Source organism: Macaca nemestrina, chromosome 10, assembly GCF_043159975.1.
Source record: "Macaca nemestrina isolate mMacNem1 chromosome 10, mMacNem.hap1, whole genome shotgun sequence".
In the NCBI taxonomy this organism is placed as follows: domain Eukaryota; kingdom Metazoa; phylum Chordata; class Mammalia; order Primates; family Cercopithecidae; genus Macaca; species Macaca nemestrina.
This window is the reverse complement of record NC_092134.1, coordinates 87,560,467-87,577,221: the sequence shown is the minus strand read 5'-3', so window position 1 is coordinate 87,577,221 and position 16,755 is coordinate 87,560,467. Positions and strand designations below refer to the sequence as shown.

Genomic DNA, 16,755 nt, shown 5'->3' with positions numbered 1-16,755 from the left:
AACTGTCACCTTTGGGTTCCCCCAAAAACTAGGGCAGCAACGGAAAAAGGGCAGGCTAGGCCAAGAGTGAGGAATAAATACTCTTTATTGGGTTCGGACCAGGAGTCCATGGGTCTTGAGTACCTCTGTGTATCTGCCGATACTCTTCTTCACATTCTTCTCAGCCTGTTTCTGCAGCCTCATAAACTGCTCCTTCCCCCTTTGCCCCTCCCCATTCTTTCTCCTAATGGATCTTGACTTTCTCCTTCCTCTTCTCCTCCAGAATGGCTGTCACTGCTTGGTACTTCCAGGCAAATTTATGAACCAGGCGCCCCAGGTAGGCAAACTTCTGTGTGGGCTTCAGGTGCACAACCCTGAGTAGAGCAGAAATCACCATCCACTTTTGCAAAGGGCAGGGCACAGGGAGTGTGGATCCCATCAAATACCTTGAGGTGGTCCAAGGTGGCCAGGCCTCACTTGGTTTTATGGGGCAATATGCCACTCATGGTTCAGCCAAAAGATGCAGTTAGGTGCCCGAAAGTGGAAGAGACTCAGAAGTGGTAGGGTCTAAAGAGAGAGTTGGTGCTCATGGTCTTGTGGAAGGTTAGATACTGAAACTTGTTCCTGTAGAAGTTGACAAAAATGCTGATGTCCTTGCAGTGCAGGACCTCCAGCTTCCTGCCCAGCAGTACCTGCTTGGCCATTATGACCACCAGGCAACTCAGGAAAGGCCTAGGCCATCCGATTACCAGAACCTGCCCCTTCAACATCTTCAACAGCCACTTGGAAAAGGCCAGAAACTATTTTACCAAAGGGGTTTAAGTCTGCACTGCAGATGGCATGACCTTGCTCCATAACCATAGAGATCTGTGTTGTGATCTTCAAATGGGACTTGATGCAAACTTTTTAATTTTTACAAAGGCAAGGAAATTCAAACATTGAAATGCGTAAGAAAATAAAAATCTTTCCAAATCCCATAACTGGAGACAATTTGTCGATTCATCAATATCCTAGTGAGCATTCTTTTAGACCTTTTACTATATATTTATACAAAGAGAACTACGTCTGTAATTGCTGCTTTTTTAAAATTTTGTTTTTTATTTATTATTTACTTTGTTTATAGAGACGGGGTCTTGCTCTGTCACCCAGGCAGGAGTGCCGTGGCATAATCAAACTCACTGCAGCCTCCAACTCATGGGATCAAATGACCCTCCCATCTCAGCCTCCCCAGTAGCTGGGACTATAGGCACACTACCACATCTGGTTAATTGTTTTCTGTTTGTTTGTTTGTTTGTTTGTTTGTTGTACAGACAGGGCATCGCTATGTTGCCCAAGCTGACCTTAAATTCCTGGTGTCAAGCAATCCTCCCTCCTCAGCCTCCTAAGGTGCTTTGGTTATAGGCATGAGCTAGTGAATCCATCCAAATTGCTTTTTTTAAAAAACTAAACACTATGTCAATGAATTTAGACATACATCTTTTTTTTTTTTTGACTATTTACACGATGAAATGCATATTTTGTTATAAATTCCTTTTCACATTACAGTTAGGTATATTTTGTTGTATGTACCTATGACTTTCATTTCAGGACTGTAAGGGAGTGTTACAAAGTATTTATTATCAAAAGGGCATGAAGTCAGCTGGGATTGAGAAGCACTGCTTATAGATGAACACAGAGTATCTTCAATTTTCAATACTAAAAATATTCTGATGAACACCTTTGTATACTCATGTTTTGCAGTGGGTTTGTTAGGCCAGATGGTCCACATGTGCAGAAATTCGGCACATTGTACCAATTCACCTATATACCAACAGGGCATGAGAGTGCCAGTTTCCTCATATGTTCACCAACAATAATGTTGCCATGGTTTGGATGTGATTATTTTGCCAAAACTCATATTGAAATTTGATACCTAATGTGGCAGCAGTGTTCAGAGGTGGGACCTACTTGGGGATGTTTAGGTTACAGGGACACCACTGTCATGAATGACTTCTGGCTGCAATGAGTTCTTCCTTTCTCAGGAATGGATTATTTTACATCAGAGACAGCAGCTTGCTAAATAGTGCCTGGGTTCCTCAGTTTCTCTCTCTTGCTTCTTCTCTTACCGTGTGGCCTCTTTGCATACACCTGCCCCACCTTCCACTCTCTATCATGAGTGTAAGGAAGCAGTATGAGGACCTCTCTAGATACAGCTGCCCAATCTTGAACTTTCCAGTCACCAGAATCATGAACCAACTAAATCTATTTTCTGTATAAATTACCCAGCTTCAGGTATTCCATTACAGCAACACTTAAGTGGGGACTGTGACAAATGTAGTCCTCTTCCATATGCAAGTCACTCTTCCCTTAAAAGCGAGTTAAGATTTTCTTAAAATTTCTATTCTGTGTCCTAGGGTAGAGTCCTTCATGTGATTCTGAAAGTTCCAGGATTTTACTTTATTTCTAGTAATTTCTGGTTTTAATTTCTGACTTTAATTGATTTCTCTTTTCCGTTTTTTAAAAATAACAGCTATATTGAGATATACTTCATACACTACACAATTCACATATTTAATGTGTACACTTCAGTGGTTTTTAGTACATTCACAGAGACATGCAACTACTACTACAATCAATTTTAGAACATGTTTTTCTCTTTTCTTTTCTTTTCTTTACTTTTTGTTTTTTGAGACAGGGTCTCACTCATTTGCCCAGGCTGGAGTGCAGTGGCCAGTCTCAGCTCACTGCAACCTCCACCTCCCAGGCTCAAGTGATCCTCCCACCTCAACCGCCCAAGTAGCTGGGACTACAGGTTCACACCACCATGCCCAGCTAATTTTTGTATTTTTGGTAGAGATGGAGTTTCACTAACTCCTGGGCTCAAGCAAACCACTGACCTCAACCTCCCAAATTGTTGGGATTACAGGGGTGGGCCACTGGGCCCTGCACAATGGTTTTTTCATCACCCTCTAAAACCCCATATACCTCAGCAGTCACTCCCTATTTTCTCATAACCCCCCAGTCCTAGGCAACCACTAATCTACTTTTTGGGTGGATTTACCCTTTGTGGATATTATATAAAAATAGAATAGTCAAGTATGGGGGCTTTTGCCATGGCTTCTTTTACTTAGCATAATGTTTTCAGGATTCATTCATCTTATAGCATGTAGTAGTACTTCTTTTCTATTGTTGAATAATAGTCTGTTATATATACATATCACATTTTATTTATCCATTCATCAGTTAATGAACATTTGGGTTGTATCTACTTTTTGGCTGTTATGAATGATGCTGTTATAAACATTCATGTACAAGTTTTTCTATATATCTAGGTATATATATTGGGTATATATCTAGGAGTGAAATGTCATATGGTAACTCTGTCTAACCTTTTGAGGAACTGCCAAACTGCTTTTCCAAAGCAGCTGCACCATTTGACATTCCCGCCAGCAGTGCATGAGAGTTCCAATTTCCTCATGCCCTCAACAATGCTTGTAATAGTCTGTGTTGTTGGTTATTGCCATTCCATTGAGTGTGGATTGGTATCTCATTGTGGTTTTAATTAGCCTTTCCCTCATAGCTAATGATGCTGAACATCTTTTCATGTGCTTATTGGTCATTTGTGTATCTTCTTTGAATGTCACTTAGATCATTTGTGCACTTTTAATTGAGCTATTTGGTTCTTTATTATTGAATTTTAATAATTCTTAACGTATTCTAGATACAAGTCTCTTATTAGATATGTGTTTGCAAGTATTTTCTCCCATTCTATGGATTGTCTTCACTTTCTTGATGGTGTCCTTTGCAAAACACAAATGTTTTTAATTTTCATGATGCCCAATTTATCCTTTCTTTTCTTTCCTTGAGTGTGCTTTGGTGTCATATCTAAGAAACTATTGTCTCATCTAATGTCACAAAGAGTTATAGTTATGCCTATGTTTTCTTCCAAGAATTTAATAGTTTTAGCTCATACAGTTAGGCCTTTGATCCATTGGTTTTTGCTTATGTATATGCATAAATTTTGTGTACATGCAACTTTATTCTTTTGCTTCTGGATATGCAGTTGTACCAGCATCATTTGCTGGAAAGATTATCCTTTCCCCATTGAATTGTCATGACAGCCTTGTCAAAAACCAATTGACCATGAATTTGAGAGTTTATTTCTAGACCCTTAATTCTCTTCCATTGCTCTTTATTTCCATCTTTAATGCCAGTACCTTACCATTTTGGCTAGTGTCATTTTGTAGTAAATTTTGGAATTGGGAAGTGTGAGTCTTTCAACTTTGCTCCTTTTTTTTCAAGGTTGTTTTGCTTATTCTAAAGCAAATTCAAACTTATTCTAAAGGAAATTCAAGAGAATTTCCATATAAATTTCAGGGTCAGCTTGTCAATTTCTATAAAAAATTTAACTGGGATTTTGACAACGATAGGTTGAATCTGTAGATCAACTGAGAAATACTGCCATTTTAACAGTATTAAGTCTTTCAATCTAGCACCTGGAGTGCCTTTTCATTTATTTAATTCTTCTTTAATTTATTTTAACAATGTTTTGTAGTTTTTAGGGTATAAGTTTTACAGTTTTTTGGTTTAATTTATTCCCAACTATTTTATACTTTTTGATGCTATTGCATCAGTTTTCTTACTTTTATTTTCAGATTGTTCATTGCAGCATATAGAAATATAACTAATTTTTGTATATCAATCTTGTAGCCTGAAACCTTGCTGAACTTGTTTATTAGTTGTAATGATGTTTTAGTGGATTCCTTAGGATTTTCTACATACAAGATTGTGTCATCTACAAATATAGTTTTACTTCTTTCTTTCCAATCTGAATGCCTTTTACTTCTTTTTCTTGCCCAATTGCCCTTTCTACAACCTCCAATGCAATGTTGAATAAAAGTGGTGAGAGCAGACATTCTTTTCTTGTTCTTGATCTTAGGAGGAAAGCTTCCAGTCTTTCATCATTAAGTATAATGTTAGTTGTGGCTTTTCGTAGATGTCTTTTTTTTTCTTTTTTGCGACAGGGTCTCACTCTGTCACTTAGGCTGGAGAGCAGTAGTCCAATCTTGGTTCACTGCAGCCTCAACTTCCCAGGCTCAAGCAATCCTCCTACCTTAGCCTCTGGAGTATCTGGGATCACAGGTGTGTGCCAGCATGCCTGGCTTTTTTTTTTTTTTTTTTTTTAATAAAGAGGTCTCACTGTGTTGCCTAGGCTTGTCCTGAACTCATGGGCTCAAGCAGTCCTCCCACCTTGGCCTCTTAAAGCGTGGAGATTACAGGAGTGAGCCACCATGCCCACGCCTGTAATCTTAACACGGTAGGCGGTTGAGGAGGGAGAAGTCCGATGCCTGATAAAACACACATCTTTTATCAGGCTGAAGAAGTTCCTTTGTATTCTTAGTTTGTTTAATGTTTTCATCCTGAAGGGATTTTGTCAAATGCTCTTTCTGCGTGTATTTATATAATTATGTCATTTTTGTTCCTTATTCTAATGATAATGGTATATTAAATTAATTGATTTTCTGATATTAGCTTGCATTTCAGGGATAAATCCCACTTAGTCATGGTGTATAATTCTTTTTATGTGTTTCTGGATTCCGTTTGCTAGTTGTCTTCTGTACTTTGCAATTGATTCTTTGTCAATGTCCAGATATTAGGCCAAATATGGGGCATGTCCACTTTTTGATATTTTCCTAGATAAGACTGTTTTGGTCATTTTTCACTCATTCTGGTGCCTGGAAATGGAACTCTTTATGAGTCTTGCTAGGGAACAAAGTCCATTTCTTACTGTAAGAATTAAAACAAATTATTATTACTGTATGAGTTTAATATTATTTCTTACTATAAGAATTAAAAGCTAGGCATGGTGGCTCATGCCTGTAATTGGTAGGCCAAGATGGGCAGATCGCTTGAGCCCAGGAGTTCAAGACTAGCCTGGGTAACATGTTGAAATCCCGTCTCAAAAAATAAAAAGGAAAGTCAGGTGTGGTGACTTGTGCCTGTAGTCCCAGCTACACAGGAGGCTGAGGAGGGAGGATTATTTGAGCCCAGGAGTTGGAGCTTGCATTGAGCTGTGATCACACCACTGCATGGCACTCCAGCCTGGGCAACAGAGCGAGAACCTAGCTCAAAAAAAAAAAAAAAAAAAAAAGAATTAAAAAAAAATTTACTTTTGCTATCTTCCTTGGTGCTAGGGAAGAGGCATATGGTCATTCAGACACACATTAATTAATATTTAATTTGGTAGTGAATGACACCTAAAGTAAGGTCTTTATTTCTACAGCGATACTGTTTGCATAGCAGAATCAGGCTTGAGGCATGATTTAGGGTGTTTTATTCAGCTATTTAGTCTCAAGCCTAGTTCTCTAGCTCTCTTAGTAATTCATGGCACTGCCAAGTTTTTTTTTACTTTTGTTTTTCTTTTTGATCACCATGAGCAAACAATTTCCTTTTAATAAGTCCCTTTTTGCTTAATTCAGCCATAGTCCACTTTTGTTAAGAGCAACTAGTAGCCTTGTCAGATAAAACACTCACATATGGCATTGTTGTTAGTTGACTAATAGCAGTAATTCAGGAGATGATGTCAGAGATTACGTCAATGACGAACCATACAGAAAATAATTTAATATTGAATATTTGACTTTCATTTTGAAAAGAATAGTGTTGTCCATTTCTCCCAACATGGCCCCAGCCTTCCACAAAGTGCTTTACTCCATTCTCTTTACATTTTATTCTCCCGGCTCCATCCCTAAATCCTTGATCATTTCTTAAGTAGAGGAGTTTATCTAACTCTTTTTTCTTGTCAATCCCAAGTAAGTTTTAAAGAACTTTTCACAAATAAAGGCACCTCTTTTCCCTAAAACAAAATGGTTCCCCTTTTGTTTCATCCCACCTGATATGGTTTGGTTCTGTGGTCCCACCCAAATCTCGTCTCAAATTGTAATCCCCACATGTCAAGGGAGGGACTTGTAATCCCCGTGTGTTGACTGAGGGAGGTGATTGGATCATAGGGCTGTTTCCCCCATGCTGTTCTTGTAAGAGTGAGTCCTCATGAGATCTGATGGTGTTTTTTGGTTTTTTGTTTTGTTTTGTTTTGTTTTTGACTGAGGCTCGCTTTGTGCCCAGGCTGGAGTGCAGTGGCGCGATCTGGGCTCACTGCAAGCTCCGCCTCCCGGGTTCACACCATTCTCCTGCCTCAGCCTCCCCAGTAGCTGGGACTACAGGCGCCCACCACCACGCCTGGCTAATTTTTTGTGTTTTTAGTAAAGATGGGGTTTCACCGTGTTAGCCAGGATGGTCTCGATCTCCTGACCTCGTGATCCGCCTGCCTCGGCCTCCCAAAGTGCTGGGATTACAGGCGAGAGCCACGGCGCCCGGCCGATCTGATGGTTTTATAAGGCAGTTTTCCCGACTGTTGCTGGCTGTCTCTCACCCGCTGCTATGTAAGATATGTCTCTTCCCCTTCTGCTATCATTGTAAGTTTTCTGAGGTCTCCCCAGCCATGCCGAACTGTGAGTCAATTAAACCTCTTCCCTTTATAAATTACCCAGTTTCGGGTGTTTCTTTATAGCAGTGTGTGAACAGACCACCACATTACAATTGCATGTTGCTTTGTCATTGCCAATCTGACAGGTAACAAAAGATATCACACTTATACAAACTCAGATTTGTTGCATTTATTGTTGTTGTTTTTGGACAGAGTCTCACTCGGTCACCCAAGCTGGAGTGCAGTGGAGTGATCTCAGCTTACTGCAACCTTTGCCTTCTGGGCTCAAGCAATTCTCCGGTCTCAGCCTCCCAAGTAGCTGGGATTACAGGTGTCCACCACCACTCTTGGCTAATTTTTTTGTGTTTTTAGTAGAGACGGGGTTTCACCATGTTGACCAGGCTGGTTTCAAACTCCTGACCTCAGGTTATCTGCCCGCCTCAGCCTCCCAAAATGCTGGGATTACAGGCATGAGACACTGTGCCCAGCCTATCGCATTTTTTTAAATTGTGGACTAGGATTTCTTCTTTTCTGAATTGTCCGTTATTTTAACTATTTTTCCACGTTGAAATATTAGTCTTTTTCTTATTCTTTTGTAGATTCTTTTAAGCTCTTCATATACAGGGAATATTAGTACATAGCATAAATATTGCAAATAGTTTCCCAGGTTGTTATTTGACATTTGACATTGTTTATGATGAAGTTTTGCTTGTTTTCCTAAAAAGCAAAACAGACTTTTTCATTTTGTTTCTAAGAAATAAAAGCTTTCTTTATGACATCTAGATTTCATGTCATCTTTAGATAAGCTGCCCCCACTGCCTTTGGCACAAAAATCATATAACTGTTTATGTGTCTTTTTTCTCCACCTGTAATTCATTAAAAATTAGAAAACTGATGTCCAGATTGATAATATGACTTGCCCAAGGTCTTACAACTAATTAAAAGAAATAGGCTACAGAAAAGATGGTGGTCCTACTCAAAGCATTAATGCATAATTAGCAGTACCTTTCTTAATTAAAAATTTTAATGTTAAGTGAGTTTTTTTACCCTTTAAAAATTATGACTATTTTCTGGAAGCTCTCTTCGGAAATAAAAAGAAATACTCTCTTAAACACTGATAATTGAAAAGACACATTAGGACTTATTAGACAAATGTATATTCACATTCATGATTTTCTTTATTAAAACATATGGGAGACCAAGCACAGTGGCTCACGTCTATAATCCCAGCACTTTGAGAGGCTTAGGCAGGAGGATTGCTTGAGGCCAGGAGTTCAAGACCATCCTGGGCAATATAGTGGGACCCTGTCTCCACAAAAAATAAAAAATGAAAAAAATTTAGTTTAATTTACTTTTTTAAAATTTTTGTTTTGAGATGGAATCTCACTTTGTCACCCAGGCTGGAGTGCGGTGGTGCAATCTCAGCTCATTGCAACCTCTACCTCCCAGGTTCAAGCGATCCTCCCACTTTAGTCTCCCAAGTAGCTGGGACTACAGGCATGCACCATTATACCCAACTAATTTTTGTATTTTTAGTAGAGACGGGGTTTCACCCTGTTGCTCAGGCTGGTCTCGAACTCCCGACTGCAAGTGATCTGCCTGCCTTGGCCTCCCAAAGTTCTGGGATTATGGATGTGAGCCACTGTGCCTGGCCTGATTTCTAGTTTTATTTCATTGTGGACAGAAAAGACTTGTCATATGATGTCTGCTTTTTAAAAATTGTTGAGACTTGTTTTATGACTTGAGATATGGTCTATTCTGCAGAATGTTCCAGGTACTGATGAAAAGAATGTATATTCTGCAGCAGCTGGGTAAAATGTTCTGTACATGTCACTTAGGTACTTTGATCTCGTGCACAGTTTAATTTCAGTGTTTTTTGTTGTTGTTGTTGATTTTCTGTTTGAATGATTTGACCATTACTGACAATGGAGTGTTAAAATCCCCTTCAATAATATTGCAGTCTATCTCTCCCTTTATATCTATTAGTGTTTGCTTTATACTTTTGGGGGCTCCATTGTTGGTTGCATATTTATTTATTTTTTTGTTTTGTTTTGTTTTTTGTTTTTTTTGAGATGGAGTTTCACTCTTGTTGTCCAGGCTGGAGTACAATGGCCCAATCCTGGCTCACTGCATCCTCTGCCTCCTGTGTTCAAGCTAGTCTCCTGCCTCAGCCTTCTGAGTAGCTGGGATTACAGACATACGCCACCACACCCAGCTAATTTTGTATACGGGGTTTCACCATGTTGGTCAAGCTGATCTCAAACTCCTGACCTCAGGTGATCCTCCCGCCTTGGCCTCCAAAAATGCTAGGATTACAGGCGTGAGCCACTGCACCCAGCCGGGTGCATACATATTTATAACTGTTAGTTCCTCTTACTGTATTGACCCCATTATTATTATATAGTGATCTTTGTCTGTCTTTACAGTCTTTCACGTGTAGTCTATTTTATCTGACATACATATAGCTACTCCTGCTTTTTCTTGGTTTCCTGTTGTGTGGAATATCTTTTCTATCCTTTCACCTTCAGTTTATATGTGTCCTTATAGGTGAAGTGGGTTTCTTGCAGGTAGGATAGAGTTGGGTCTTGTTTCTTTATCCATTCAGCAACAGTATACCTTTTAATTGGAGATTTGAGTCCATTTTACATTGTGTTATTATGGATAAGTAAGGACTTACTACTGCTATTTGTTGCTTGTTTTCTGATTGTTTTGTAACGCCTTTTTTTCCTTCTTCCTTTCTTGCTCCCTTACTTTGTGGGTAAGTGATTTTCTCTGGTAGTATGTTTTAACTTTTTGCTTTTAATTTTTAGTGAATCTTTATAGGTTTTTGTATTGTGTTTACCATGAGGCTTACAAAAAACATCTTATAGATATAACAAGTTGTTTTAAAAAGCCAACTTATCTTAGATCAAAAAGACAATAATAGAAACAATCAAATATAAAAAAATGAAAACAATACACTTTAGCTCCTTGCATCCCACATTTTGACTTTTTGTTCTCTCAATTTACATAATTTATATATAATTATTATATTACATTCTATATTAGTAACAATATATATCATTATGCATGTTATATATAATTATTATATTTTTATAAATTTTTACTCGAGTACATATTTTTATATTACCTATCTCTTAACAGGTTGCTGTGTCTTTTTTAAAAAATTAGATTTGCATTTTAGACTTTGTACTAGAGTTGTGAGTGGATTGATTGCACACCACAATTACAGTATTATTCTGGGTTTGTCTATATGCTTAATTTTTACCTTGGATTTTATACCTTCAAATAGTTTTTTTGCATGTTAGTGTTTTTCTTTTCCTTTCAGACTGAATAATTCCCTATAATAGTTCTAGTAAGATGGGTCTGGTGGTATTAAATGTTCTCACCTTTTGTTTTTCTGTGAAGGACTTTATGTCTCCATATTTGAAGGATAGCTTTTCTGGATATAGTATACTTTGATAGCAGTTTTTAGAATTTCGGCACTTTCAAGTTACCATTCTGCTTTTTCCTGGCCTATCTGATCTCCATAGAGAAGGCCATTGCCAAACAAATTGGAGCTCCTTTATATGTTATTTGATTCTTTTATTTTGCCACCTTTGGCTCCTCTCTTTGTCCTTGACGTTTGAGAGTTTGATTATTAGATGCCTTGGGGTAGTCTTATTTGGATCAAATCGGTTTGGTGTTCTCTGACCTTCTGGTACCTTGATATTTGTATCTTTCTCAAAGTGTGGAGAGTTTTCTGTTATTATGTCTTTCAGTAAGTTTTCTAACCCTGTTCTTGATCAACCCCCTCTTGAACACCAGTGATTCTTACATTTGGTCTTTTGAGGTAATTTTCTGTATCTTGAAAGCAATCTTTGTTCCTTTGTATTCTTTTTCATTATTTCTACTTAGACTATGTATTTTCAAATATTCTGTCTTCAAGTTCACTAATTCTTTTAAAATTCTGTTTATTTTTTATTTCAATAGCTTTTGAGGTACAAGTCATTTTTGGTTACATGGATGAATTCTATAGTAGTGAGTTCTGAGATTTTAGTGCACTCATCACCTGAGCAGTGTATGCTGTACCCAATAGTTAGTCTTTTATCCCTCCCCCCCTCCACCGAGTCCCCAATGTCATTACATCACTGTGTATATCTTTGCATCCTCATAGCTTAGCTCCCATGTATAAGTGAGAACATATGGTATTTGGTTTTCCATTTCTGAGTTACTTCACTTAGCATAATGGCCTCTAGCTTCATCCCAGTTGCTGCAAAAGTGACTGCAGAATACATTATTTCATTCTTTTCTTTGTTTTTTTTTAAAGACAGAGTTTCACTCTGTTGCACAGGCTAGAGTGCAGTGGTGTAATCTCCGCTCCCGCTCACTACAAGCTCCGCTTCCCGGGTTTACACCATTCTCCTGCCTCAGCCTCACGAGTAGCTGGGACTACAGGCACCCGCCACCATGTGTGGCTAATTTTTTGTATTTTTAGTAGAGATGGGGTTTCACCGTGTTAGCCAGGATGGTCTTGATCTCCTGACCTCGTGATGCACCTGCCTCATCCTCCCAAAGTGCTGTGATTACAGGCATGATTACCACGCCTCACCTTATTTCATTCCTTTTTATGGCTGAGTAGTATTCCATGGTATGTGTGTATATATATATACACATGTATATATATGGTGTCTATACATACATACCATGTGTATAGTGTCTATACACACATACCATGTGTATATATGGTGTCTATACATACATACCATGTATATATATGGTGTATATATATACCACATTCTCTTTACCTACTCATTTGTCAATGGGTACTTAGGTTGGTTCCATATCTTTGCAATTGTGAATTGTGCTGCTATGAACATACTTGTGCATGTGTCTTTTTCATATAGTCTTCTTTACTTTTGGGTAGATACCCAGTAGTGGGATTGTTAGATCGAATGATAGATCTACTTTTAGTTCTTTAAGGGATCTCTATGCTGTTTCCCACAGAGGTTGTACTAATTTATATTCCTACCAGTAGTGTAAAAGTGTTCCCTTTTCACCACATCCACACCAACATCTATTGTTTTTTGACTGTTTTATCATGGCCATTCTTGCAGGAGTAAGGTGGTATCTCACTGTGGTTTTAATTTGTATTTTCCTGATGATTAGTGATGTTGAGAATTTTTTCATACATTTTTTGGCTATTTATATATCTTTTTTTGATAAATTTCTATTTGTGTCTTTTGCCTACTTTTTGATGGATTATTTGTGTTTTTTTTCTAATTCATTTAAGTTCCTTATAGATTCTGCATACTAGCCCTTTCTCAGATGCATAGTTTGCAAATATATTCTCCTATTCTGTGGATTGTCTGTTTACTCTGATGACTATCTCTTTTGCTGGGTAGAAGCTTTTTTGTTTAATTAGGTCTTATTCATTTATTTTTGTTATTGTTGTATTTGCTTTTGGGGTCTTAGTCATGAATTCTTTTCCTAGGCCAATGCCCAGAAGTGTTTGCCCAGTATTATCTTTTAGAATTTTTATTGTTTCAGGTTTAAGACTTAAGTCTTTGATCAGTCTTGAGTTGATTTTTGTATAAGGTGAGAGATGGGAATCCAGTTTCATTCTTCTACATGTGGCTTGCCAGATTTCCTAGCACCATTTATTGAATGGGATGTCCTTTCCCCAATTTATGCTTTTGTATGCCTTATCAAAGATCATTTGGTTGTAAGTATTTGGCTTTATTTCTGGATTCTCTATTCTGTTCCATTGGTCTACATGCCTATTTTTATATCAGTACCATGCTGTTTTGGTAACTGTAGCCTTCTAGTATAGTTTGAGGTTGGGTAATATGAACAAATCCAGATTTGTTCTTCTTCCTTAGGGTTTCTTGGGCTATGTGGGCTCTTTTTCGGTTCCATATGAATTTTATAATTGTTTATTCTAGTTCTGTATAATTTGAAATCCAGTAATGTGATGCCTCCAGTTTTGTTCTTTTTGCTTAGTGGGGTTATTTGGGCTCTTTTTTGGTTCCATATGAAGTTTTGGATTGCTTTTTATAGTTCTTTGAAAAATGATGATGGTATTTTGATGGAAATTACATTAAATCTATAGATTGCTTTGGGCAGTTATGGTTATTTTCATACTATTGATTCTTTTCATCTATCATCATGGGATGTGTTTCCATTCATTTGTGTCATTTATGATTTCTTTCAGTAGTGTTTTGTGGTTTTCTTTGTAGATATCTTTCAACTCTGGTTAAGGATATTGCTAAGTATTTTACTTTTATTATTATTTTTGCAGCCATTGTAAAAGGGATTGAGTTCTTGATTTTATTCTCAGCTTGGTCATTGTTGTTGTATAGTAGGACAACTAATTTGTGTACATTGATTCTGTAACCTTAGACTTTGCTGAATTTATGCATTATGTCTAGGAATCTTTTGGATGAGTCTTTAGGGTTTTCTAGGTATACAATCATATCATCAGCAAACAATGCTAGTTTGATTTCCTCTTTTCCAATTTGGATGTACTTTATTTCTTTCTCTCGCCTGGTTGCTCTGGCTAGGACTTCCAGTACTATGCTGAATAGAAGTGGTACAAGTGGGCATCCTTGTCTTGTTCCAGTTCTCAGAGGGAATGTTTTCCACTTTTCCCAATCCAGTATAATGTTGGCTATGGGTTTGTTATGCATGGCTTTTATTATTTTGAGGTAAATCCCTTCTGTGCCTAGTTTATTGAGAATTTTTAATCATAAGGGATACTGGATTTTATCAAATGTGTTTTCTGCATCTATTGAGATGATCATATTGTTTTTGTTTTTAATTCTGTTTATGTGATCTATCATATTTACTGACTTGCATATATTAAATCATCTCTGCCTCAATGGGATGAAACCCACTTGATCATGATATATTTTCTTTTTAATGTGCTGTTGGATTTGGTTAGCTGGATTTTGTTGAGGATTTTTCCAGCTCTGTTCATCAGGAATATTGGTCTGTAGTTTTCTTTTTTAAATATCTTTCCTGGTTTTGGAATCAGGGTGATATGGGCTTCATAGAATGATTTATAGAGGATTCCCTCTTTCTCTTTTATTTATTTATTTGGCATGTGTCTCAAGATATTACCCCTTTTCTCAATCTTTTTGAATAGTTTAAGTTTAAGTAAAATTGGTACCAATTCTTTCTTTGAATGCCTGGTAGAATTCAGCTGTGAATCCATCTGCTCCTTGGCTTTTTTTGTTGTTGTTGGCAATTTTTTTTTTTATTATTGATTCCATCTTTCTGCTTTTATTTATTTATTTTTTGATCTGTTTAGGGTTTTTATTTCTTCCTGATTTAATCTAGGAGAGTTGTATGTTTCCAGGAGTTTATACATTTCCTCTAGATTTTCTAATTTGTGCACATAAACGTGTTCATAGTTGTCTTGAATTATCTTCTGTATTTCTGTAGTATCAGTTGTAATGTCTCCGGTTTCATTTCTAATTGAGCTTATTTAGATCTTCTCTCTTATTTTCTCGATTAATCTTGCTAACGTTCTATCAATTTTATCTTTTCAAAGTACCAGCTTTTTATTGCATTTATTTTTTGGTCTCAATTTAATTTATTTCTTCTCTGATTTTTGTTATTTATTTTCTTCTGCTGGCTTTAGGTTTAGTTTATTCCTATTTCTCTGGTTTTTTGAGGTGTGACCTTAGGTTGTCACTTTGTGCTCTTTCAGACTTTTTGATGTAGGTATTTAATGCTATGAACTTTCTTCTTAGCGTTGCTTTTGCTGTATATCAGGGGTTTTGATAACTTGTGTCACTACCATCATTCATTTCAAATAATTTAAAAATTTCCATCTTGATTTCATTGTTAATCCAAAAATCATTCAGAACCAGATTAATTTTTATGTATTTGTATAGTGTTGAGGATTCTTTTGCCATTGAGTTCTAGTTTTATTATACTTTGATCTGAAAGATACTTGAGATTATTTTGATTTTCTTAAATTTATTGAGACTTGTTTTGTGACCTATTATATGGTCTATCTTGGAGAATTTTCCATGCGCTGATGAGAAGAATGTATATTCTGCAGTTCTTAGGTAGAATGTTCTGTAAATATCTGTTAAGTCCATTTGTTCTAGAATGTAGTTTCAGTCCATCGTTTCTGTGTTTACTTTCTGTCTCAGTGATCTTTCTAGTCCTGTCAGTGGAGTATTTAAGTCCCCCACTAATATTGTGTTGCTGTCTACTTCACTTTTTAGATCTAGTAGTAATTGCTTTATACTTCTGGAAGTTCAAATATTAGGTGCATATAAATTAAGAATTGTAATCTTGTTGGATTGGTCTTTTAATCATTATATAATGACCTTTTTCCTTTTTGCTGTTGTTGCTTTAAAGCCTGTTTGGTCTGATATAAGAATAGCTCCTCCTGCTCACTTTTTGTTTCCATTTGCATGGAGTATCTTTTCCACCCCTTTACCTTGAGTTTATAAGAGTCCTTATATGTTAGGTGAGTCTCTTGAAGACAGCAGATATTTGGTTTGTGAGTTTTTTTTAATCCATGCTACCATCCAGTATCTTTTAATTGGAACACTTAGGCCATTTACATTCAACATTAATATTGAGATATGAGGTACTGTTCCATTCATCATGTTAGATGTTGCCTAGATACTTTTTTGTTGTGTTATTGTTTTATAGGCCCTGTTTTATGCTTTCAAGAGGTTCTATTTGGATGCGTATTAGGCTTTTGTTTCAAGATTTAGAACTCCTTTTAATATTTCCTGTAGCGCTGGTCTGGTAGTGGCAAATTCCCTCAGCATTTACTTGTCTGGAAATGATTTCATTTCTAGAGGCTAAATGTAGGATTCTAATCTCTTCTAGTTTGTAAGGTTTTTGCTAAGAACTCTCCTGTTAGTCTGAAAAGTTTTTCCTTTATAACTTACTTGCTGCTTTTGTCTCACAGCTCTTGGCATTCTTTCCTTGTTGTTGACTTTAGGTGGCCTGATGGTCATGTTCCTTGGTGTAATCTTTTTACAGTGAATTTCTCAGTATTTTCTTTTCTTTGAGGTTCTTGTATTTGGAAATTTAAATCTTTAGCAAGGCCTTTAGCAAGGCCAGGGATGTTTTTCTCAATTATTTCCTCAAATAAATTTTTCAAACTTTTAGCCTTCTCTTTTCCCTCAGAAACACCAATTATTCTTAGGTTTGGCCATTTTACATAATACCGTATTTCTTTCTTTTTATTCTTTTTCCTTTATCTTTTTCTGACTGAGTTAATTCAAAAGCCTTGTCTTTGAGCTCTGAAATTCTTTCTTCTACTTGTTCTAATCTGTTGTTTAAACTTCCCACTGCAT

General features: G+C 36.9%; 1 protein-coding gene and 1 pseudogene across 1 annotated transcript in view; one reads left to right on the top strand and one right to left on the bottom strand.

Moving 5' to 3' along the window:
- Nucleotides 1–16,755, top strand: part of LOC105470089 (uncharacterized) — a 75,546-nt gene that overhangs the window by 11,909 nt on the left and 46,882 nt on the right. The window lies entirely within an intron of this gene.
- Nucleotides 85–16,413, bottom strand: LOC105470169 (putative ribosomal protein uL13-like; annotated as a pseudogene).